The sequence below is a fragment of the Ovis aries genome, chromosome 10 (genome assembly GCF_016772045.2).
Source record: "Ovis aries strain OAR_USU_Benz2616 breed Rambouillet chromosome 10, ARS-UI_Ramb_v3.0, whole genome shotgun sequence".
Taxonomy (NCBI): domain Eukaryota; kingdom Metazoa; phylum Chordata; class Mammalia; order Artiodactyla; family Bovidae; genus Ovis; species Ovis aries.
The window spans coordinates 74,502,623-74,527,526 of NC_056063.1; the positions used below are offsets into that span (position 1 = coordinate 74,502,623).

A 24,904-nucleotide genomic window follows, 5' to 3' on the forward strand; every position below is an offset into this window, starting at 1 on the left:
TTAAAATTAAAAAAATAAAAAACTAAAAAAAAATAATAAAATAAAATAAAATGAAAAAAAAACCCAACACCAAAGATATTGACTAGATCCTTTCCTGGGCTACATGGTGGTGGTTTATCTTTATTTATTTGTTTTTTTAATGGTGGTGGTTTAGACACTAAGTCGAGTCCTTGAGTCTGACTCTTTGCGACCCCATGGACTGTATCGCCTGCCAGGTTTCTCTGTTGTTTTGCTGAGAAGTTTCACTTTCATCTCAGGTTCAAAGGATTTGTTAACAAAATAAGGCACTTGTTATATACAAATAAATAATACCAATATTTATCAGAGAATTAGGACTTCCCTGGTGGCTCAGATGGTAAAGCGTCTGCCTACCATGCTGGAGATCGCAGTTCGATCCCTGGGTAGGGAAGATCCCCTGGAGAAGGAAATGGCAACCCACTCAAGTACTCTTGCCTGGAAAATCCCATGGATGGAGGATCCTGGTAGGCTACAGTCCATGGGTTGCAAAGAGTCGGTCACAACTGAGTGACTTCACTTTCACTTTCCTTAGAGAATTATCTAGCTTACTTTCAATATACTAACATGAAAAGACAAGAGAAACCGCAGAGGATACTTCACCAAATTGGGTTTAGACCAACACCCAGACTCAAAGAGCGCTGGGAAGTCCTGGGACACAGCACATCTGGAGTCTCAACTGGGAAAAGGTCCCAGGCAGCACATTGGCTCTGGGGGTGAGACTTCAAAGATTGCAGTTCGGTTCCCTGTTCATAATCCCAGGAGAAAAACCGATATCATCATCAATCTGTGAGCAAATAGCAACTCTGGTGTCATGCTAATGTTGTCTTGAAAAACTTGGAATATTGTTCAGCCTGGGGCTTGGTTGGCCAGACCCCCTCCAGGGGCTCAACAATCTCAAGACTATCTCATCTGTGGTGCGGCAAGTGCTGCACTCACAGCAAGCAGTCACTAACAGTTACAGTCAGGGCAGTGTCCTGGCAGGTTAGGAGCAAGGTCAGAGGCCTGTTCTGCTTTGTCTCTGAAGCCTAAAGAAGACTATTTATTTAATTTCCCTAACATCTGTCCATGGGATTTCCCAGACAAAAATACCAGAATGGGTTGCCATTTCCTCTCCAGGGCCTCTTCCCAACCCAGGGATTGAACCCGTGCCTCCTGCATTGCAGGTGGATACTGAGCCACTAGGGAAGCTTACAAGCAGAGGCTTAATAAACTCTGTTAGCTGCCCATTTTTGGAAGGGATGAATCAAAAAGAGCAATTGTATATATAGATACTTAACTCAGAGACCTGATAGGGTGTGGAGGTTTGATTTGAGTATCTTGTTAATTCTCTGTGTGAATATACAGTGATAATGATTGAGAGAATTATAGCAGCAACTGAAAGGCAGTGGAGACCTGGAGGAAAGAGCACAGGCTTCAGGGCCTGGATTCATTATCTGCTACTGTGTGACACACTTCTCCCAATTTGAGTGACTTATGTTAGCAGACCCAGGTTCGGTCCCTGGGTCAGGAAGATCCCCTGGAGAAGGGAATGGCAACCCACTCCAGTGTTCTTGCCTAGAGAATTCCATGGACAGAGGAGCCTGGCGGGCTACAGTCCATGGGGTCACAAAGAGTCAGATGCTACCTAGCGACTAACCCACACGTCAGTAGTAAATAATGTCAGCATCGCCTTGGAGAAGGCGATGGCACCCCCCTCCAGTACTCTTGCCTGGAAAATCCCATGGACGGAGGAGCCTGGTAGGCTGCAGTCCATGGGGTCGCAAAGAGTCAGACACGACTGAGCGACCTCACTTTCACTTTCACAGCTTCTCTGGGGCAGGACTCTGGGAGTGTCTTAGATGGGCAGTTCTGGCTTGGATATTTGCAGTAGAGATGTCAGCGCTGTGGTAGGGTCTGTTTCCAAGGGAGCATCTCAGGTAGGCTGCTGGAGTGTCCTTACAGCGTGGGGGCTAGGTTGTCCCAGAGCGAGTAGTTCGTGAAGAGACCAAGGTAGAAACTCCCGTGACGTTAATGACCTAGACTGGGAAGTTCTACTTGGTTGCTTCCTCAGATTCTTGATCACACAGTCCAGTCATGATTCAGTGGGGGGTTGACTACACAAAAGTGGGGGTGCCAGTTGGCAAGGGTCATTGGGAGCCATCTTGGAAGCTGGCTCCCATGGGACTGGAGGGACCTGTGTTACAGAAAGAGACTCACAGACTTAGAAAACGGACTCCTGGTTGCTGGGGGGAAGGGGTAGTTGAGGACTTTGGGAAGGACATGTACACACTATTTTTAAAATGGATAACTGCCCCCCGCCCCCACAATTGGATAGCACATGGAACTCTGCTCAGTGTTATGTGGTAGCCTGGATGGGAGGGGGTTTTGGCAGAGAATGGATACATGTTTATGTACGACTGAGTCCCTTCACTGTTTGTCTGAAACTGTCACAACATTGTTAATTGGCTGTACCCCAATACAAAATGTTTTTGGTGTTAAAAAAAAAAAATGAAATCCCAGAGTCAGCGTTATCAGATCCACAGTTGGTGGTGAGGGTCAAGGCCTGTGGCAGGGGAACAGGGGCTTTTCCCTGGGTGGTAGGTACCTTGGCAAAGACTGAAGGTTGAAAAATTGTCAATTTTTCAAGAGGTTGAAAAATTCTCCCGGTGGTTTGATTCCTTTTATTTAAATAATGCCTGCGCTTTGCTGTAGGAAGGAGAATCTGAGAGAGACAGAGGTGGTCTGTCTGCTCACTGTGCCATGCTGTTTGGGTGCCACTTTCCTGCTTATCCTGAGGAACTAACCAGGGTAGGCGTCATTCTCCATTCTCACTTGCTGTCTTCCCCTGGCATAGCTCAGTGCTAGGAATGGCCCTCAGTTCTGACAGCTGAAGATGCAGATAAGAAAAGTCTAGTGGCTGAGACTCAGTACTCCCAGTGTAGGAGTCCCAGGTTCAATTCCTGGTCAGGGAACTAGTTCCCAGGTGCCGCAACGAAGAGTTCGAATGCCAGGACTAAAAGAGCCTGCATGCTGCAAGGAAGACCTGGCATAGCCAAATAAATAAATATTAAAAGAGAGAGAGAGAAAAGTCCATCACCAGAGTGATGGTAGGGAAAACTCAATAGCCCAGCAAAACCTATCCCCAGAAAATTGCTTGAAAGTCTCCTGCATGGGCTAGAAGTCTTCCTAGGAATCATATTCGGCTGCTTCTTGGAATCAGGATTTGGGCTGCCAGTTTTAAAGCAGTGTGTGCTTGCACGTTTAGTTGTTTTTTTCTCAATGAGGAAGATGTTGTCCCCATTTTACAGAAGAGGAAGCTGAGTCTTAGATTTCTGGTTAACATGCTCACAGTCATACACAGTTTATCAGTGAAATCAGGTTTTCCTTAAGTCCATGCTCTTTGTGACTCAGTTAGGGACCTTCTCCTAGTACAGCTGTAGGCAAGCACACCAGACCAGGGCGACCTGAGATAGATCTGCAAGTTCAGGATCAGACTCTGTCTTTTGTTTTGTTCTTGTTCTGTCAGCCAATCTTGTCTAACTCTTGGCAACCCCATGGACTGCAACATGCCAGGCTTCCCTGTCCTTCACCATCTCCTGGAGTTTGGTCAGACTCATGTCCATTGAGTCCATGATGTCATCCAACCATCTCATGCTCTGTTGCCCCCTTCTCCTCCTGTCCTCAATTTTTCCCACCATCCAGGTCTTTTCCGGTGAGTCGTCTCCTCGCATCAGGTGTTCAAAGTATTAGAGCTTCAGCATCAGTCCTTCCAGTAAATATTCAGGGTTGGTTTCCATTAGGATTGATTTGATCTCTTTGCAGTCCAAGAGACTCTCAAGAGTCTTCTCCAGCAGCACAGTTCAAGCCTTTGCTGGTGGCTCAGATGGTAAAGAATCTGTTTAACAGTGTGTTATTTTGTTCATTGTGAATTAAAAAAATTTTTTTTCTGATTTTTAAAAAATTAATTAAATGAAAGATGATCTTAGTTGTTGTGAGTTTTGGCATCCCCTTAAATTTCACATCCAGGGCCATGCCTCACTTGCCTCACCTTGACCCCACGCAGCCAGTGGCTCTGGAGTCAGAATGAGGAAGGTCTGATCAGCTCACGGGAGTTCAGTATCCTTTTCAGCATTGTGATACTATTTTATTTTCCCCTTTGAGACATTTTGGGGGACGAGTCACCAGTCTTAGAGGACACGTCTTGGCCCTTTGCCGTCGCTGCTCTGTCCCAGCTTGACACAGTGGTTGGTTCCAAGGTTACTTACAGAATTTCAGCTCTGAGACCCTGACGCCCAGGTCTGATGAAGGCCTGTTAGTTTCGGAGAGTGGTGTTTTGTCACTCGGCGTGGATGTTTGGGAGCTGCAACAGGAAGGAGATCTGTTTTCAGCTTAATAGCCACATGACAAAGGACCTGTGCCATGAGGCTTTCCCGGGCGCCGATGCCAGCCTGGCACTGAGTACTGTCGCTCTGCTGGCAGAGCTCGTGTGGTTCAGGGATCTGGCTGCACTAGCCTGGTGCAGGGGGATGGCTGCCCGCTTCTCCCCTGCGTTGCTTACAGAGTGGCTTGGGTAACCCGAACAGATCAGAAACCTGGCCTGATGTATTTCACATGGGCATTAGCTGTGCTTCCTTGAATCCTTTTTTTTAAATAAAGCTTTTTAAAATCACCTTGTTTGTTTTGCATAGTCTCTTTTTTAATTGTAAAAATAATAGGATCGTTGTAGAAACTTTGAAAAGTGAAGAAGAGTGGTTTGGCAAATACACATACTCACACATGGATTGTTCTCCTCTTCATATTTGCTTTACATAGCTTTCTTTGCTTAGCTTAATTTAAAAAAAAGGGTTATTTTAAGAGCAGTTTTAGGTCCACAGCAAATGGAGTAGAAAGCAGAGTATATACCCCTTCCTCACCTACTACCTCTCCCATTACCAACATCCAACATTTTCCTTAAATTAAAATTTTTTTTTACTGTTTAATTTTTTTCAACTTTATAATATACATTTGTTTTGTGAATTTCTCCCCCCTTAACCTTGCTTCAGTAGTCCTTAAATTAATGTGGTTAAGTTCAAAGGTCTCATGAGGTCACTTCCTGTTGACCTTTCTTCAGAGGAATGCAGTTGGGCTCACAGTGGGGAGGCGGGGGGGGGGGTGGTCCCTGGATGACCTGCCCTTTGAATATTTATCATGTGGAGATTGCGAAGAATGTCCTTATAAGGATGTAGGGGCCTGATGAAGACTCACTGCTTCTGCCTGTCTTATCTCTAGATTCTTTTTTCCTCATGGCATTTGCGGGCAGGGGGCTTGGGATCTACTTTTTATTAGAAGTGTGTAGCCTTCCTCACGGGTTAGAAAATAGAACTGTAGCAGGAGTGTTTCCAGAAACACCTAACTCTGACTGATGCTTCTGGAAGTGAATACCGCTCCGGGGCTTGCCTGCTTGCCAGGTTAGGGGGTTGAAAGTGGTGCAGGATTTCCAAAAGAAGGGGTGGGTGAGATCCGGGAACACAGACTGCCTTCTCAGTGGTGTGTGCTGGGAAGAAACACCTTTCACTGGTGTACCTGTAGACACTGGTTTAGTTTGCTCATTTCTGTGGGACTGCTGCCTGGCACAGGCTGTGGCCATCGTCAGTAGCCTTTAAATCTTTGTTCAATAAAGAGAACTGAGACTCTCTTTGGGGCCTTGTTGCTAAAATGACCTTGAACCTCTTAAACCTGAGCCGACCTTCTCACCAGCTGTTGGGCTCCCATGGTCTGTAAAAGCCTTGAATTTATAGTCGCATGTTGATGGCAGGTCCAAATTTACTCCTCACCCTGCCCTCTAGACAGCATGTTAAAAAGCAGAGACTTTGCTGTGCCAGCAAAGGTCTGTCTAGTCAAGGCTATGGTTTTTCCAGTGGTCATGTATGGATGTGAGAGTTGGACCATAAAGAAGGCTGAGCACCGAAGAATTGATGCTTTTGAACTGTGGTGTTGGAGAAGACTCTTCAGAGTTCCTTGGACAGCAAGGAGATCAAATCAGTCAGTCCTGAAGGAAGCCATCCCTGAATATTCACTGGAAGAACTGATGCTGAAGCTGAAGCTCCAATACTTTAGCCACCTGATGTGAAGAGCTGACTGATTTGAAAAGACCCTGATGCTGGGAAAGATTGAGGGCAGGAGGAGAAGGGGACGACAGAGGATGAGATGGCTGGATGGCAACACCGACTCGATGAGCATGAGTTTGAGTAAACTCCCAAAGTTGGTGATGTCAGAGAAGCCTGGCGTGCTGCGGTCCATGGGGTTGCAAACAGTCAGACAGGACTGAGCGACTGAACTGAACTACCCTCTGACACTGTCTGCTTTAGCATCCCCGTCCTTTAGCTTCCGGCCTTGGTTTTAGCCTCTCAGACACAGGCCTGCTTAGCCTCTTGGGAAGTTAGAGATGCTTCCTGTTCTGTGAATGGCAGAGGTGCCTCGCACATCAGGTGCTTGACAACAAATACTCATCTAGAGGAGAAAAAGAACTTGTTTGGGGGCCATGATATCCTACATTATTGGTCTGTAAATTAAACCTAGGATGGTCTTTTCTAATAGTCTTAATTACCCCTCTTTAGCTGAATTCTGAGTAAATTACTGGATAGGTTGAATCTATGAATAATGTCATTGGCACCAACTCCAGAAATAGTCTTTTTAGCGAACAGTAAGTGTACCTAATCGCCTTTAAGACTGCGGGGGAGAGGAGTGAAGAAAGCATGAGGAAGTTGCCATGTGGGTATTTTGCCTCTATTAATATTTGTTGATTGGCTGGCTACCTAGACCAATTTCTTTTTTTAACTTTTTATTTTATATTGGAATATAGCTGATTAACAATGTTATGATAGGTTCAGGTGGACAGCAAAGGGGCTCAGCTATACATATACATGTGTGCATTCTCCCCCAGATAACTCTCCTCCCTTTCAGGCTTTGGCCAATTTATTTTTGTAAATAACTTCATTTATATATATATATATATATATTTTTTTTTTTTTTTAAGGAGTGTCATTTGTCTTAACCAGATGAAGGTTGGTTGAACATCTGGACTCTGTTTACCTGACACCCACTGGTCAGCATTTCAGGGACTCTTGTTTTTGTGGAAAAAAGACGTTTTCACTTGAGACTGAAAGAGCCAGAAAGTCCGGGGTGCTCTTTGTGGGTTTCTGCTGGAGTGTCTTGATTTTTCCTCACCGAATCTCTCGACTCCTTTGATTTGTGTTTGATTACACAGCAGACTGACACCTGGGTGGCTTTCCCTTTGTGTGCACTTTTACCTGCTGCTGTGAATCCAGTGGAGGCATTATTAATCTTCATAGAGCTTAGGCTTTGGTTTAATATGAACCAAGTTCATATTCTTAATTATTTGAAGGGCTGCAGAGCGAACTTCACCACCAGTGTTAGCTTCCTGCTCTGTCCTCCACTGTGCATTTTGTGTGGAAGGAAAGTCTCCTCTGTCTCTCTGAAAAAGAGCTCGTCTGGCAGGCCAAGAGGTTCCATCAGGAATTGTATCATTCATCCTCAAAATACTTTGAAATTTAGTTTGATTTTTAAATTCTTTTTGACTTTGGTAAAGAATAGAGACATGTATGTATCTAACTGAATCACTTTACTGTATACCTGTAGCTAACACAACGTTGTAAATTATACTTCAGTCTTTAAAAAAAGGTGGTTAAAAAATACTCGAAAAAAGAATTAAAAAAAAATTTATTTTAGATGCGTCTAGTTGACTTAGTGATTCAGATATATACACATATATACTTTCCAGATTCTTTCCCACTATAGGTTATTACAAAACATTGGATATAGTTCCCTGTGCTATATGGCAGATCCTTGTTGGTTATCTATTTTATGTGTGTATATGCTAATCCTAAACTCCTAATTTACTCCCTCCCCCCCACCCCCGCCCCTGCCACCGTACTTTCCCCTCTGGTAACTCTAAGTTTGTTTTCCACATCTGTAAACCTATTTCTTTTTTGTAAATAAGGTCATTTATAAATATATGATACATATGTATGTATATATATTTTAGATTCCAGATATAAGCGCTATCACATGGTATTTGGCTTTCTCTGACTTTCACTTAGTACAGTAATCTCTAGGTCCAGCCATGTTGCTGCAAATGGCACAATTTCATTCGTTTCTATGACTGAATGATAGGCCATCGTATATAGATGTACGACATTCTATCTATTATCTGTTGATGGACACTCTTTAGGTGTCCATTAGGTGCTTCCATGAACAGGAGAGCGCATGTTTGAATCTTGTCATTTGAACTTGTTATTTGTCTTTCTAAAAATTAAGTGTACTGTAATTTGGCATATCATGCTGTTATTGAACGAAGTGAAAGCCGTCTCAGTGCTGTGGGACAAATTGTAATGCCTGAAGTAGGTATTGTGGACATGCTGCTCTGTGCGTGGACCATCAGGCCTTGGTTTTCCACCCCAATAATTCAGGGCTCACAGCAGTTTGAACTCCGTCAGGCTGAAGTTTGTTTTAACTCAATGCTTTGGGAACAAGGTTTGTAGAGCAAATAGTGAAAATAAAGTTATACGGGGAACGTTTACTCTCTTTAAGAAGAGTTTTCCAACACTTTGGAAAGAATCATTTTTGATTCTTGCCCATTAAAAACAAACCTGGTAGGACCTTTATATGATAACCTCCCATCATTAAAAAAAAAGCATATCATTCCAGAAATATTTTATGCATAGCCATTTAACACAAATGGTAGCATATACTAGATATTATGTTGTATTTTGTTTACTTAACACACCCTGAAGATTATTTTATATTGGTATATACAGATCTGCCTCAGTTTTTATTGGCAGGGATGAGATGGCTGCATGGCATCACTGACTCGATGGACGCGAGTCTGAGTGAACTCCGGGAGTTGGTGATGGACAGGGAGGCCTGGCGTGCTGTGATTCATGCGGTTGCAAAGAGTTGGACACGACTGAGCGACTGAACTGAACGTTTCATTTTATGGGGAACCTTTCATTCCCCGTAAAGTTGTCCCTGTTGATAGACATTTATATTTCAAATGGTCTGCTGTTAATAAACAATGCTGCAGTGAAGGTTCTTGAAGTCTCTTTGTGAGTACATCTGAAATATAAATCCCAGAGGTGGGGTCTGCAGTCAGAGGGTGTATTTCTTTTTAATGTAGATAGATATTGCCACTTGGCCCTTCAGGAGTTCATTCATTTGTTGTACTAACTCATACATAGTTCTTACTTTATGCTTTTTCAAGTACTTTGTGGATGTTAACTTGTTTAATCCTCAGAGCAACTCTTAGAAGTACTGTGGTTATCACATCTTTACAGATAAAGGAAACTGAGGTCACAGAGATGATGTAAGCTGGCTAAGGGCCAGCTCCAGTGAGTGGTGAGCTAGGACTTGAACCCAGGCCATCTGAATCCAGAGACCCCTCTGAATCATCGCACTGACTGCCTGTTCCAATGAGCAACCACAGTCATGTCCAGTGTTCGCATTTCCTAATCTGATCAGTGAGAAATGTTAGGGTTTCTTAATGATCCCTTGTGTTTTTCTTACTGCTTTTTGAGGTTGGAGACATTTTCAGATGTTGATGAGCCATTTGGACGTTTTTGGGGTATCTATCCACTACTTGTTCTGTCCTTTGTCCATTTTTATGATTGATATATATAGGAGTGCCTTTGCCTGTGGAGGAGATTAGCCCTCTGTCAAGTGTATTTAAATGCTTTGTCCTGCTCTGTACTTTGCTTTTTGGCTCTGCACTTTGTCACTCTTTGCTTCCTTGGCGTCTGGGGTCTAGGTCATGTTTGGAGAGAGCTTCTGCTGTCTGAGAGCATTTTTTAAAGTCTCATAACTTCTTCTAGAACTTTGTGGTTTATTTTTTTTAATTTATGTTGGTTCAAAGAATAATGTCAGAGTCAAAGGTGGCTAGTTTCCATTTTTGCCCAATTTTCCTTTCCCTGGACTTATTATCTAACTTTTCTTCCACTTCATTTTCCATATAATTACCTAATTCAGTCCAAAATTCTCATCTCCTGCCTGAATCCCTCTTAGTTTATTCAAATTCATCAGATGCTCAGATAGTCCCTGTTTTATCCCCAGTCCTCAAAGGGATTTGTCTGGAGGTCTGAGTTGCTCCAGTCTGGCCTGGCTTTGTCTCTTTCCTGGTGAGCATCCCGCCATCTCCTTTACATCTCCTGGCCATCCCCTTTACTTCTGTTACCTGGTGTAGGATCTCTGATGTTACCCTAGGAATCCACCCCCCCGCACGCCCCGTCCCCCCACCCCCGACTTCCTGAAATCTGTTTTCTGGAGCCTCTATCTTCTGTTTTATGTCCTCCCCCTCATTTTGGTGGAACCCCTCCCTCAATGTCTGGGAAGAACTTGTAGGCTGGATGGAAGATCTGGAAACTGGATGATGAGTTGAGAGGCTGTTTAGAAAGGAGTTTGGGACTTCGCTGGTGGCCCGGTGGTTAAGAATCTACCTGCCAATGCAGGGGACACGGGTTTGATCTTTGTTCTGGGATCATGCTGTTGGGCAACTAAACCCGTGTGCCATAACTGCTAAGCACGCATGCCTAGAGCCTGTGCTCCACAACAACAAAAGGCATTGAATTGAGAAGACACACAGCAACGATGAATCAGTGCAGTCAAAAGTAAATTAATAAATATTAAAAAAAAAAAAGGAGTTAAAACTCCCAGGGCGCAGTGGGCAGTGACTGAGTTCTCTCGTCACCCCGTCCCGCCACCTTTCTCCTTCTCTCCCGCTCCCCGTGTGGTATGGTGCAGGGTTTGCTAACTCCTTAGTCAGTGTGCCTGTTGTTTTCACTATGTGTTCGCTGCTGGGTCAAATACCGTCCTGTGATTATTTCCTTCAAAAACTTTGATTTCTCTGGAGATAATTCAGTTCTTAAAAATTGGCCTGAGTTGCAGTATACCCATAGCTAACTTCTATCAAATAATTTCAACAGACCTGCCAGTTTTCTTTCAACTAATTTTCCCCAAACTTTGAAAGCACATCACGTAACCATTCAGTTTCTCCATCTTTTTCCCCTGGTGCACACTGTCTGGAGCCCCCTCTTTCAGCTCTTGTGCAGATAGCTTGTACTCGAGGCCTATTACACAGCCATCATTCAGGGACTTTCCTTCCCTGTATTTCTTTTCTGGACCCACAATTTTCTGGGTTACACATCTTCTAATTTCATGATTTACTCCAGTGTTTTGATAGAACACATACTCAAGTAGCTTTCTCAGAAAGGTGCAAGGTAGCCAAATTCCTTTTGAGCCATTACATCTAAAAATGTCTCTATCAAGCTTAGGTTTGCTTGATAATTTTACCACATGTCTAATTAAAAACTGAAGAGACTTTCTTTGACATTTTTAAAACATTGCTCTGTTGTATTCTAACATTTTTTGTTATATGATTTAATTTTTTCTTCTGTGAAACATTTTGGGATCTTTACTTCCCATATTTTAAAGTTTCACAGTTTTTGGCATATATCTCACTGGGTCCTTTCAAAAATTATTCTGGGCATTTGTTTTTTGTATGGAAACCTTGTCTATCAGTCTGGGATACTTCTTGAATTAGGTTTTTTTTTTTTTTTCTTTTAATTCTGTCTTTCTGTAATTCCTATGTTTTGAGGATTAGGCCTTCCAGAAGATGCCCTACTTATCTTTAAAATTTTTCCATGTATTTAGTTTTTGCTCTACTTTTTATGAAATTTCCTCTAATTAACAAATTTAATTATCCATATGACTAGTTTCTAAGAGCTATTTTTCTCATAGCATCTCTTTCTGTATGTTTCCTCCACCCCCTGTAATGTCTGCATACTTTCACCAGGCTTTTTCCCTTCTCTGTGTTTTGGTCCCAGCTTTCATTTCATAGGCTTTCTGTAAAGGTTTGCTCAGCCTTGGCTATTACTAAGAGCAAGTATTAAAAGTAAGATACAAAAACTCAGATCTGATTCTCTGTGCATGTGAACAGGCTTGTCAATTGTTGATGTTTCTTAAAGCGATGAAGCAACAGCTGGTCTTCTCAAATGTTTGTATGTGTTTCAGGTTCTGCAGAGAAAAATTCCACCAGCCTTGTCTGGGGTAAGCCTGGGCTGGGATCAGCTCCGAGTATTCCAGAAGCATCTGGAAGCAGAATGGAAGGAGGGGGATGTGGATCCCATGGGGTAGTCAGTAGGCTCTCCCTTATTCCCACCGTCTCTTTCTGAGTTTTCAGCCCTGAATCCCATCGCTTTCTCATTGTGCCGTCTGTCATCTCTGATCTTGGTTCAGTTTGTTTGGATAATAAGCCTCTTAGCTGGCGCTTGGGGCAGATAGGAGGAGGGGACTGGGAGCCCCAAGGTCCATCCTCTTTGTATTGGACCATCAGCCTCTGTTTCACGCCGTCTCCCACCTTCCCTTCAGTGGGAGCCTGCCATAGACTCAAGAGTGGAGACGTGTAGGACAGGCCTGCTGGTTGGACCCTCTCTGAGCATCGTTCATGAGCGAAATCACCAGTTACATGTCTGCTTCCCATCCAAGTGTCAGGTGAATGTTTTGTCTGTTCTCTTCTCTGCTGCTGTATTTTTTTTGTCCTTTTAAAAAGATACGTTTACTATCCTTTCAGTTGGTTTTTTGGTGGGAGAGGTGTTGCTGGCATGTGGTTTATCTGCCATGTTCAGCTCAAAGTTTATTTTATTTTGTCAAGGTGCAATGTAAAATGATAAAAAATTTACTGTAGAAGCAATAATACATGAGACCAAAATGGTTCCAGAAATTGCAGAATTTTCATTTTCCAAGGGTGCAGATTCACCCTAATTTATGGATCAGTCTAAGAATGTCTGTGAGTTGTTATGATCTAGGTTTGCCATTCAAACATACACGTGCCCCTGTTTGTACTAGCTCATACCTTCCCATTTTTCTGTCTGAGTTTTCTCACCATCACACAGAAAATCAGTCTGTGTGAGAGGTTTTTTTTTTTTTTTAATTGTTTGACTACAGATGTTTTCACTCTCCCTGTGGGTGTTTGCCAGCTTCACACCAGGTTAGCAGTTTTCTCCTGGATGAAACAGACTTGTCACTGTTGATAGCTCCCAGACATGCAAGAGTACGAGAATCCTAGTTCTGATTAGCCAGAAATGAGACGTTTCTAAGTTGGAATCCAGCTACTGATTTAATTTTGGCCACTGAGGGAGATCTCGGTGACCCCAGGGAGGAAGTGCTGGGAAGGAGAGAGAAACTGGCAGAATCAACACAGCTCCGAAAATAGGGTGTCATGGGGGTGGGCATGGGGGATGGACATGGTCTCAGGCTCCTTGGAGCAGTTATGTGACCCCCTAGGAATTTCCCCATGACCTCACCTCCCGGGGGGGTTTGGGGGTAGCCAAAAGAACCAGGATGGCCTCTGGCAAAGCACCCTGAGCATACTGCCCAGCTCCTTAAAGTTCAGCACAAAGGAGCCGAGGAAAATTACCTGTGAGTGCTTCACCTGCGCACTTCCTGGTTGTTTTTTTTAGACATTGGGCAAGCATGATCGTTCCCATGTTTATTTTTTGGGACGTGGAGAAGCTGGAAAGAGGAAGTGAGCTCATAACCAGCTTTTGGACAGTGCTGACTTATGCATTTCTTTGTACAGTATTGTGCCAGGCTCTTGACATTCATTTAAAGCAAAAAAACAAAAAAAAAAAACAAAAAAACACAAAACCAACAACTTTCTCCTTGAACATCTGTGCAAAATCAGAGAGGGTGGAGAGTTTAGAGCTCAGTGAGAGTATGGGGTAATTGAGCACATTTCTGAGAGCCGAAGTGAGAGACAGCAAACCCCCTCTATTGTGTTGCGTTGGCAACAACCCCGTAGCAAAGGCAGGCCGACAAAATGTGCCAAGAAGAGGCATTCAGAGTGCTGCATAATCACATTTTGAAAAATATGCAGCCGATAAGTGGGGGGAAATAACGCATTCTGGTTGCTTCATAAATAAAAGTGGTTAAGGATGGCTGTCATGCTCACGGTTTGAGCTCCGACGGCGCTGGGTACACACATTAAAAAAAAAAAAAAAAGCAAACCCAGTTCGCTCAATCGGTTTGGCTTACAGCCCCTTTCAAATTTAGCATCGTTTCATTGCATGTTAGTCTTCTTCGTAGCTGTAAGCCAGGAAATCTCCTGCTTAATTAGGTCATTTGTTCCTGAGTTTTGTCCTTGCAAAGCAGGAGAGGAATTTTTATGGGCAGTTGGCATAAATAGAAAAGTCAATGGCAGATCGTTCCAGGGCTCGCCTTCCATTTCAGGTGGTACTTAGGCAAATTCTTGAGAAGGAATGTTGTATATTTTAGGATATCCATCAACCTGGGTGAAACGTCTTCAGGTTTTCATTTTCATTTACTCTGGGATTTTGCCTCTCAACCTGGAGTCTTTGGACCCCTAAGGGGTTTGTAACCCTGGAATGCATTCCTGTGAGCTATTTTCAGGATTTCTGCAAGATTGTAACCAGAATCCCACAGTCAGGGGGGCTGTGGGTGGAGGTAGGAGGGGGGCACCTCTTCTGAAAATCCAGGAAAGCATTCAAGCCTGTTTGGCTTGGCCAGAGCCTTCTCACCTGGGTGTGATTGGAAGGCTCTGTTGACCATTCATTACATGTGCCTTTAGTCAGTGAAAGAAGCAGAGTTAGCTTTTATTGTGTTTAGTTGCTTTGAGCTACTTCAGCTGCATGCAACAAATTCTGATAAATTCTCTCTTCGTTTTTATTGTTACAAATATTTTCTAGTTTTTTTTATATGGCTTCTTAGATACTCCCATCATTTAAAAGTGGACATTTAATTTCCAATTACATGGGGTTTTTAAAGTATCTTTGATATTATTTCTCATTTTGATATTTCTTATTTAAATGTTTTCTTTGCAATCACCTTCTGTTTTTTTTAGTCTTCTAACTATTGAGGCTTTCAATGGCTTAAGTCAAAGATCTCTTTTGGTAAATGTCACACTGCACTTGGAAATATGTGGATTATTTTCAAATATTATTTTGATATTGATTTCTAACATAATTCCATGGTGATAAGAAAACAGACTCTGTATGATTTTAATACCTTTAGACCATGAAATTTTTGCATGTTTTCTGTCCCTGGATATGTTCTAGTGTCTCCTGGTTTACAATCTGTGGGAACGTGAATAGCATTTGTATCTTACTGTTGTGTGAACATTGTATAAGTCATGTTGAACTAGTTCATGGTGCTTTTCAGGTCTACTGTATCCTTCTACTTTTCTGTATATTCATTCTATTAAATTTTGAGAGTTTGGTATTAAAACTCCAAGTAAAAATCTTAATTTATCTATTTGAAAAATAATTGTATCATATAGTGGAAATATATGTAACTTTATTCTGTATTTTCCAAGTCTCCTGTAAATGTGTTACCATACTTTCATAATTTTAAAAAAAAAGAATAAAAAAAATTTTTTTTAAAGTAGAGTTTCTGTATCCTGGCAGATCTGCTTTTGGACCAAGGGATTGGGGTGTGATGTGGTGGGCTTTAGAAACCCCATGTACTTGTAAATATAACGTCTGCTTTAATTTAAATGTCCCTTTTATGAAGGGGACTGCCCCCTCCAATCCAGAGAGAATAATAGGTCATGACCCCAGCCCCGGCACCCTCCCCCAATTGCTGTGACAAAGATGCTGCCAGTCCTGTTGGCAGTTGTTGAACTGGAAGCTAGGGATGCGCCACAGCCTTGATCTTGGAGTTTGGTGTTGGGAAAGACTCAACCACCTGTGGACGTGTGCATCCAGGACCCAAGACCAGGCTTGCTTCTTTCCAATTACAGAATGTTTATTTCAGACCTTAAAAATACACAGGGTAGAGACAAGAAAATTGACCGAAATGTGGTCAGCTTTTGTTTACCAGTCTTAAACAGGTCAACCAAAGTATCAATCAACCAAAGTATCAAATTTAGCAGCGGTTTGTGGAGATGGCCTTTCTGCTGTAATTTTGCAAATGAATCACTAATGAGACATTCTAGTATTTTAAAGTAGAGGAATATATATTTAAAATACATCTTTGTATGTATAAATATGTCCATATATTAGTGTTTATCTGGAATGTTCTCAAAGGTTGATGGCTTGAAGCACCTGAGAAAGTTCCAGGTGTATAGCTGAGTCTAGCATGCTTCAGAAATTCTCAAACACATGTGAAGTGTGTGACAGGAACTCTAGTCGGAGTTGCAGGGAGATCCTGGAGCAGCAGCTTAGAATTTCTGCTTATCACTGCCTGAAAGTTTCATATTTCTTCTTTTGTGCAGATTCCAAATGTTTTTGGAAGGCTTGAAAGTGAATAAAATAACCCTTTGACAGAACTGACAGAAACTGAGGGATGAGGGGAGGAGAGGACTGGTGAGTCATTGTGCAGAAGCATTGTGCTTTTAACTTTGGCAAAGACAATTCTCAGAGAAAGCTCTGCAAAATGACCTACTTTTATGGAGCACTTGAACTGTCTGCTTTGTCTCCCATGCGATTGCCACTTTCCCTCCTTGAATAATAATAACCAGCACTTTGAGAGTGCTTGCTATATGTCAGGCATGCTTCTAAGCACACTGCAATGTTAATTTGTTTTCTCAAACCAGTATTGAAGAGTAGATACTATCACCCAGGAGGAAATTGAGACACAGAGAGGTCAAGCCACATGCCCAGAGTCACACAGCCGGTAATCCGTCGAGCTGTGATTTGAAACCAGGGTGGCTACTGATCTGTGCCCTTAGCCACTACCTACCTCTGATTGGAACCTGGGTCAGTGGATGAGTGAGTGGGGGTGGTTCAAGGTTAAAGTCAGGTTGAGGGTGTTGCTGAAGATTTCTGCAGCAAGTGTTTGAGTAGCAGATGGCTGGGCAGTTGGATGTGGTTCATTTTTGCTAATGGGACCTGCTTTGTGGGCCATTCAGAAATAGGAAGTGTAAGACATGGTTTCCATCTTCAAGGAATTCACAGCCAAAGTTGAGATATGAGTTAGTTTCTCTGAAAATTTATATAATTCTCCAGAGTCCCTGTAAATAACTCAGTTGGCATGGTTGTGTTTACCTTGGGAGAGGAATAAGTTGCCATCTTAAGTTAGAGATGGAAATCTCCCCAGAAGAGGCTGATTTTTTAGCTGGCTTCTCCTACTTTGTAAACAGACTCGTCTTTCTCATTTTAAGAAATAGTGAACAGAAAAGTTTCTTTGCCAGACCTTCCCCTCTGACCTATTTCTCACTCTCAGATGAATTTCTGGAAAGGCTCTTCCTCATTTGCCTTTCAACTGCCTCACCTAGTGCTCCTTTTTCAACACATTCTGATAGTTTCCTGTGGAAGCCCTTGCAATAGAGGTTATTCTGAAACACACACTTTTAAAAGATTTAAAAGTAATATGTGTTCAGGGCAGAAACTAAAAAGCACACATGCAAAGAAATACAAAGAAAAAGTAAGATACAAACTAATATCTAATACCCAGAGGTGATCGGATTCAAATATTTTAACTCTTATTTTTCTCATGTTTATCTTACACATTTTAAAATAATTTGTTCATAGGATTTTGTGTGATTATAATTCTTGATCATTCACCAGATATAATCATAAAGTAGTGTATATAATTCCTTGACTTCTTTTTTCAGATTTAGGTTTATCACTTTACCAGCTAGTTTGAAAGATGAGCTGAAACTCACTGGCAGAGTCTCCACAGACACCTCCAGTGTGGGATGTGTGAAGATGCTGTGTGTGGGTTTCTCTTCCTGGGTACCAGGGCATCTCTGATGAGAGCCAGTGAGATGAATGAGCGTCCACTGAATGAGCTATCAATGTAAAGGCCTGTTGATCACTTGTCAGTTTTCTTTTAGGATGGTAATTCTAGATTTTCCTTTGTTTGATTTGTTCCCATTTTTCATGTTGGAAGCTTTCCTAAAATATCTGGTTGCCTCAGGCTGTTTATATGTAAGAGTGAAACACTTCTTTCAACAGGAGCTGGCAGAAATCTGAAGATGTTGATAGGGCTTGTACACTAATGGATTGGAACCTGTTTTTTTGTTTTCTTGGGGACCTTCAGGTTCAATCTCCACAAGTGGGAAATGGCCTGCATCTGCCAGGGGTGGGAGATCTTCTAAATTTCAGCCGGACCTCCTGTGTTCACCCCTTCTGGTTTCACGGTGTCTGATGCCTACAGATCCTGAGCTTTTCAGGGTTTATCTTAGAATTTGGTGAACCGGTTCTTGTCATCTTCTTTTTCAGGCATAGGTTCAACTTGCTTCCACGTCAGTTAACATTCTCGAGTTCACTTTCTTTTAAAATGTTTCTGCTTAAATCTTCTTGTTCCCTTCTGTCTCTTTCTTCTGACTCCTTTTTGTGGGACCTCACCTTTTTAATTTGATTACCACCACTGAAGTGTGTGTGTCAGGGGTGGTTAGCGAGGAAATAGACGTGAGTGCGCGAATGTAATCTGTATTGCGTAACCAGGAATGCTCAAGGGCTCTCTACTTGCTGAGGCACTTAGTATTCCTTTGTGGTGTGCCTGTTAATGCCTGCATAGTGATCACGTGTATGATTCTACTATGCTTTATTGTACCAGTCCTCTGTTGTTAGACATTGTATTGCTAATTTTTGATAGTGGAAGTGATGCTTCATTTAGTGTTTTTATTTATGTACTTTTCCCCATATGATTGTTTTCTTCCATTAGATTCCTGAAAATAGAATTACTGTGTTAAAATATATAAGCATTTTAAGGACTCTTGAATACTTCTTTCCGGTTTGTTTTCTAAGAGTTGCGTCAGTTTCTGCAACCACCAGACAGGGATGAGTGTATCCTTTTCATTGTAGCTCAGACTTCTCCCTGCTGCTGTAGGCACAGACACACCTCCTGAATGAAACAAAGTTAACTCCAGGAATTCTGTCAGCCCACCTGCAGTGAAGGTGGGGATCTAAGGTCACATCCTTGCTGGGTGCTCTTGGGCAGATTAGTTAACTTCCCTGGGTTTCCGTTTTTTCACCTATGAAAGGGAGATAATAGGAACAATAAGAAATGGAGAGACTAACATTTAGGTTTTTGCCTGCCTGGCAGGCATGGAGAAGATCAAAACCAATAAACTTACTCTTTTAGGGAGTAATGATAAGATATTCTTTGCTGTTGAAAATTAACTTGTTGTAGGGCAGTGGTATGTTGTTAGGTCGCCCAGTCTTGTCTGATTCTTTGCAACCCCATGGACTGCAGCACGCCAGGCCTCCCCGTCCCTCACCATCTCCCAAAGTTTGCCCAGGTTCATGTCCATTGCATCGATGGGCCATCCAGCCATCTCATCTTCTGACGCCCTCTTCCCCTTTTGCCTTCAGTCTTTCCCAGCATCAGGGGCTTTTCCAGTGAGTTGGCTGTTGGCATCAGATGACCAACATACTGGAGCTTCAGCTTCAGCATCGGTCCTTCCAACTTTATTGTTATAGAAGGTCAAATCATACAAAATAGTACAAAGGACAAATGTATAAAAAAAAGTACCCCAGGTTTCACTATTTAGAAATTGTGTTGACATTTTGTAAATTCTATCTGGAAGGTGTTACAGGCCAAATGAGAAGGATGGCTAGAATCTTATCATATGTGTTATTTACATAAAGGTATAAAATAAAACTGACTTTAAAACAAAGGAAAGGAAATTTAAGCAAGACTGAAAGAGTTGCTGACTTCCTCACCAAGACAGAGATTAGAGGTATCTTTAAGAAACTATATTTATAAGAAAAGATGTTGAGATTAGAACAATTTCTTATAATCTATTTATTGCAAATGGAGACATGTTGACTCCTCTTTTGAAAGTAAAATATTAGCACTGACCTTATGTCCCCCCGTCTCCCCAGTACCAATTTTTTTTGTCAATTATGAATTTTAAAATGGAAAAGATTGTAGCATTTGTTTTCTGCTCTAATACCACAATTTCCATAGCTCTTTTCTCTTAGTCCGTTTTTCCCACGGATTCAGGCCTGATCACCAGTCTCCCACCTGTGGTTTTGCCATTCTTGAGATTTTTTAAAAAACTTTGTGATTCATTCTAGTTTGGCTGCATTTCATCATCGGGTTGAAGTCCTCATGGATACTGTGTTCTGAACTGCTTCAGAATGGCTGGTTCTTCCCTTAATATCTGAAAGACAGTTTGAGGGTTGAGTTCTGAGGTCACCCTTTCTTGACCTTGGAATTGCAAACATTACTCTCCCTTCTTTTTTAGCATTGGGTATTTGTGGAGAGGAAGGCTAGGAGAGGCCAGGTTAATGTTTTTCTCTCTTGCACGTGACTGACCAGCTTTTTCCATTGGACATGCCCATTGCGTTCTTGCATTTCTTTTGGAATTTAAGCCTCTCTGAGCATTGGCTATTTCGTGTCCCTTTCCTGGGACTTCCTGTACCTGCAGTATCTGCAGCGTCTGGTCTTCTTTTATTATTTTTTTTTAATTTTAAAGTTTATTTATTTTTGGCTGCACTGTGTCTTCCTTGCTGTGTATACAGGCTTTCTGTAGTTGCAGCTAGCAGGGGCTACTCTTCCTTGCGGTGTGGGGGCTTCTCACTGGAGTGGCTTCTCTTGTTGAGGAGCAGTTTCTAGAGCAGGGGCTCGGAAGTTGTGGCACACGGGCCTAGTTACCCTGAGGCATGTGGGATCTTCCCGGACCAGGGATCGAACCTGTGTCCCCTGCATTGGCAGGCAGATTCTTATCCACTGGGCCACTAGGGAAGTCCCAGGTCTGTCTTCTTATCAGAAAGTTTTTCATGGTTAGACCTTTTAACACTTTGTACGTATTTTGGATTGTCTTTACTTTTCAAGAACTGCAGTTGTTGTGTTCTGTATCCTTCGTCTTCCAGATCTCTGTCTGTTCTTGCAGTCATTTATGGGATGATTGTTTCTTCCTACTTTGAGTCATTTCCTCAAGTTTGCTTCCTGTGTGTGTTTGTGTTTTCAGGTGCTTACTGTCTGTTTATTGGTGCGGCTGTGTGGCTCCATTCTATAATTCTTTCATTTATTCTTAATTTTGGCTGTGTTTGATCTTCGTTGCAGCACGCATGCGCCTCTAGTTAGTGCTCGGGCTCTGTGCTGTGCAGGCTTGGTTGCCCTGCACCATGTGGGATCTTAGTTCTCTGACCAGGGATTGAACCCTTGTCCCCTGCATTGGAAGGTGAATTCTTAACCACTGGATCACCAGAGAAGTCCCCTATAATTTTTTTTTAAACTCCATTCTTTATTTTTAGAAGAAATGTTAAGATGGCTCACTATGGTTTTATATATATATATATATATATATATATCTTTCCCTTATATTTTTTTCTGATTTTTGTTTTATGTATGTTTCTTTGCTGTTAGATGTCTAATGATTTATGGTGTGTATTTTCTTTGTGAATTGTAGTTTTTACCACTAAAAAATATTCATCTTTGTTTCATGTAAAAATAAATTAGTAGACTCCATTTCTTCAGCTTGATCAGTCCATTTAAAATCTCTTAAGATTGCTAAGTCACTTTAGTCATGTCTGACTTTCTGTGACCCTGTGGACCATTGGTGGCCAGGTTCCTCTTGTCCGTGGGATTCTCCAGGCAAGAATACTGGTGTGGGTTGCCATTTCCATCTCTAGGGGAGCTTCCTGACCCAGGGATTGTACCCACATCTCTTAGGTATCCTGCATTGGCAGGTGAGTTCTTTACCACTAGCGCCAAAACTCCCATCTCTTCAGCCTTATCAGTCCATTTAAAATCTCTTAGATAAATGATAACCAATTCTTACCTCATCTCTGAGTCTCTTTTTTTAGAGAGGCGATTTTACCTTGAGTAGTTTGGAGAGAAGGGAGAACTGTTTTTTTCCCTGACCTCTGAGTCTGTTACCTTTGTTGATTTCTGTGGCCAGCTTCCTGGGCACGTGATCTGTACATTTGCTCAGGGCCCTACGCTTACATCACACACCACTCTCACTGTCTTGAAATTACCAGTAATTCCTGAACAAAGGGGCCCTGCGTTTTCCTGATGTAGTCCTGCTCCTGGTAATTGTTTTTACTTGTGCATATTATCATCTGTCTCTGGCTTGCATTCCTGCTCCCTATGCACTCATATTTGAATGAGGCTGAGCTATTTGCTAAAAGGGCTGATGTGTAGGAGATGTTGAGGGTCAGAAGGCTGGGGTGGGAAGGACAAAGAAACATCTATTCGTGTGCATTTCACCCACTGTCCTTTTTCCCATTCTCTTATTTATTATACCTTGAAAAGAATCTGCCTGCAGGGTTTTTTATTATTATTTATTTTTGGCTGTGCTGGGTCTTCATCGCTGTGCGCGCTTTCTCTAGTGCGGTGCCCTGGCTTCTCCCTGCGGTGGCTTCTTGCTGTGGAGCATGGGCTTTAGGGCCCAAGGGCTTCCCTAGTTGTGGCACACAGGCTCGGTAGTTGTAGTTCCTGGGCTCTAGAGCACAAGCTCAATAATTGTGGCACCTGGCTTCGTTGCTCTGCAGCATGTGGGATCTTCCCAGACCTGGAGTCTAACCTGCATTAGCAGGCAGATTCTTTACCACTGAGCCATCAAGGAAGCCCCTTCCTTCCCTTTAAAAAAATATTTTAACATGTCATTTTAAAGGTTCAGGCTATAATAAGGGTATGGGAGACTGTTTGATCAATGGAAAATTAGTCACACTAGATTTACATTTAAAAGCATCTTATAAAACACGGTGTGTGGTGTGATCCTGTTTTTGCTTCTTAGAAAAGTATGGACTGGTGCATTAAAAGATATTTGAAGGAAAAAAGATACCAAAATGTTATTTCCTAGATTTGTAAAGATCAGGCTGCTCTTCCCTGTGATGGCTGTGGGTAGGAAGGCTCTGGGGCCTTTAGAATATCTCAGTGCTAATAAGACCTAAGAATTTGTGAGAAACTCATCTTTCTAAAAGATTGTTTCAGTTACTGAACCTCCTCTGGTTTGGGGATTGAAGTAAAATTCATTTTATGTTTTTAGCTAATAGTTGGGGTGATATTTCAGTTTATGACTAATTTTTAAGGTACATAATTTTTTGATGAGGTGCTTAGGATGGGAAAGAACTGTTTAATGATCAGCTATCTTGAAAAGCAAAAAAAAGAACAGCACTCTGGTTCAGAGCATTCACTGATTCCTGTGGTGTAAATATGTCCACCGTGGCCAATTTCAGGCTACCAGTGAGACGCGATTGAACACAGGATTAGAAAGGGCCATGCGTTGGTGGGAGTGTTCTGTAATATTGTCACTAGGCAGATATCATAGGCAAAATTAACCTGAAGAGCGTAGGTCCTGGCAAAAATCCAGGAAAATAATTAGGAAGTTGAGTCAAAAACATTTTAATCTGGGCAGTTGGATGGATACCACGTGGAGCTGGAGATTATATTTGCAAAAGCCATTTGACTGTTGAAATAATCTCATGGAGAGGTTTGATGGGGAAATGGAAAGTTAGTTCTCTTATTCCCATTTTCCTCTTATTGATGTAATTAATTTCCATGACCAGAGTTTGGGTCTAGTTTTGTCCATTGTTTTTTTTACTGTTATTTAAATCCTGCTATTAAATATAGCATGCAGTACATGTGTTGAATATTCTTTAGGGAGTTCATCCAATCATTAAGATAGTTAGCTGTGACTTGAGAAAAATAAAATACAAAACTTGAGGGGGAATCTGTTCAGATGTGGTCTTTTGAACCGTGAAAACAAATATCTCTAAGCTCTGAAGTTCTTTCCAATGCATGCGATGTGTGTTCTAGTGAACTTGAGTTGGCGTTATTACCAGCTTGAACTTGGCCATTGGTCATCCTTCATGGCCTGTGGACTTTTCTGGTGAGACATTCACATTTTGGCAGGACCCCTGAGGGCAGGGACCTTATTTCATTCCTGAATGCCTAGAACAGTTCTTGTAAGAAAGAAGGCCCAGTAAACACTTGTTGAATGAAAGGAGTTTCAAGATATCAAGGTGAGGGCATGATCTGTGAAAAGCTTATGGTGATGCCCTAGTGCCTTGACTTTGCCTGAACTGGCCAAGTTTACTTGAGGGTCTGTTGCAGCCCTGACTGTGAACTTGAGGGCAGTGAAGGCTGAACTGGCACTTTGAAGACCACCGCAACCCCTTTTTAGAGATGAGTTTCTGAGTAGCCTTCCTTCAGAACTGTTTGTAGTGTCAGATAGGAGTGCTTGTCCTGGCTTTCGAAGATACAACAAGTGAGTTCAGCTTTAGTTGACATTAAACTTGTGTGTGGTTAGGGAAAAGCACTGGCCTCTTCAACACTGGGGGCTTCTCTGGTGGCTCAAACAGGAGAGAATCTACCTACAGTGCAGGAGACTCAGGTTCGATCCCTGGATGGGGAAGATCTCCTGGAGAAGGGAATGGCTACCCCTTCCAGTATTCTGGTCTGTGAAATCCCATGGGCAGAGTAATCTGGCAGGCTACACTCCATAGGATCCCAAAGAGTGTGACATGACTGAGCCACTCACACTTCATCAGGAAACCAACCCTAAATCAATCCTCAAGGAAATCAACCCTGAATATTCATTGGAAGGACTGATGCTGAAGCTGAAGCATTTGGCCACCTGATGCAAAGAGCCGACTCACTGGAAAAGACCCTGATGCTGGGAAAGATTGAAGGCAAAAGGAGAAGGGGGTGGCAGAGGACGAGATGGTTAGTTAGCATCATGAATGGACATGAATTTGAGCAAACCCCAGGAGATACGGGAGGACAGGACAGGGGAGCCTGGCATACTGCAATCGATGGGGTTGCAAAGAGTCGGACGTGACTCAGTGACTGAACAACTACTTCAACAGGACATTTCCAGGTTTGCAACTCTAGGTGGACTGCAAACAGATATGGCCCGTGGAGGTTTGCCATTGGCTTCCCAGCGTCCCTTTCCCTGGGGTGGTAGAGAGAGCACTTCCTCTTCTGCCTGTTGTGTGAT

At 42.4% G+C, this 24,904-nt stretch overlaps 1 protein-coding gene across 5 annotated transcripts in view; it reads left to right on the forward strand.

Moving 5' to 3' along the window:
* Positions 1 to 24,904, forward strand: part of FARP1 (FERM, ARH/RhoGEF and pleckstrin domain protein 1) — a 307,147-nt gene that overhangs the window by 14,032 nt on the left and 268,211 nt on the right. For 2 of the 5 annotated variants that reach the window (XM_042255016.1, XM_042255018.1), the window contains exon 2: positions 16,277 to 16,367. The exons of the other annotated variants lie outside the window; for them this stretch is intronic. The gene's annotated coding sequence lies outside the window, so the exon portion shown is untranslated. The remainder of the gene's footprint in view (positions 1 to 16,276; positions 16,368 to 24,904) is intronic. 5 annotated transcript variants of the gene reach the window in all.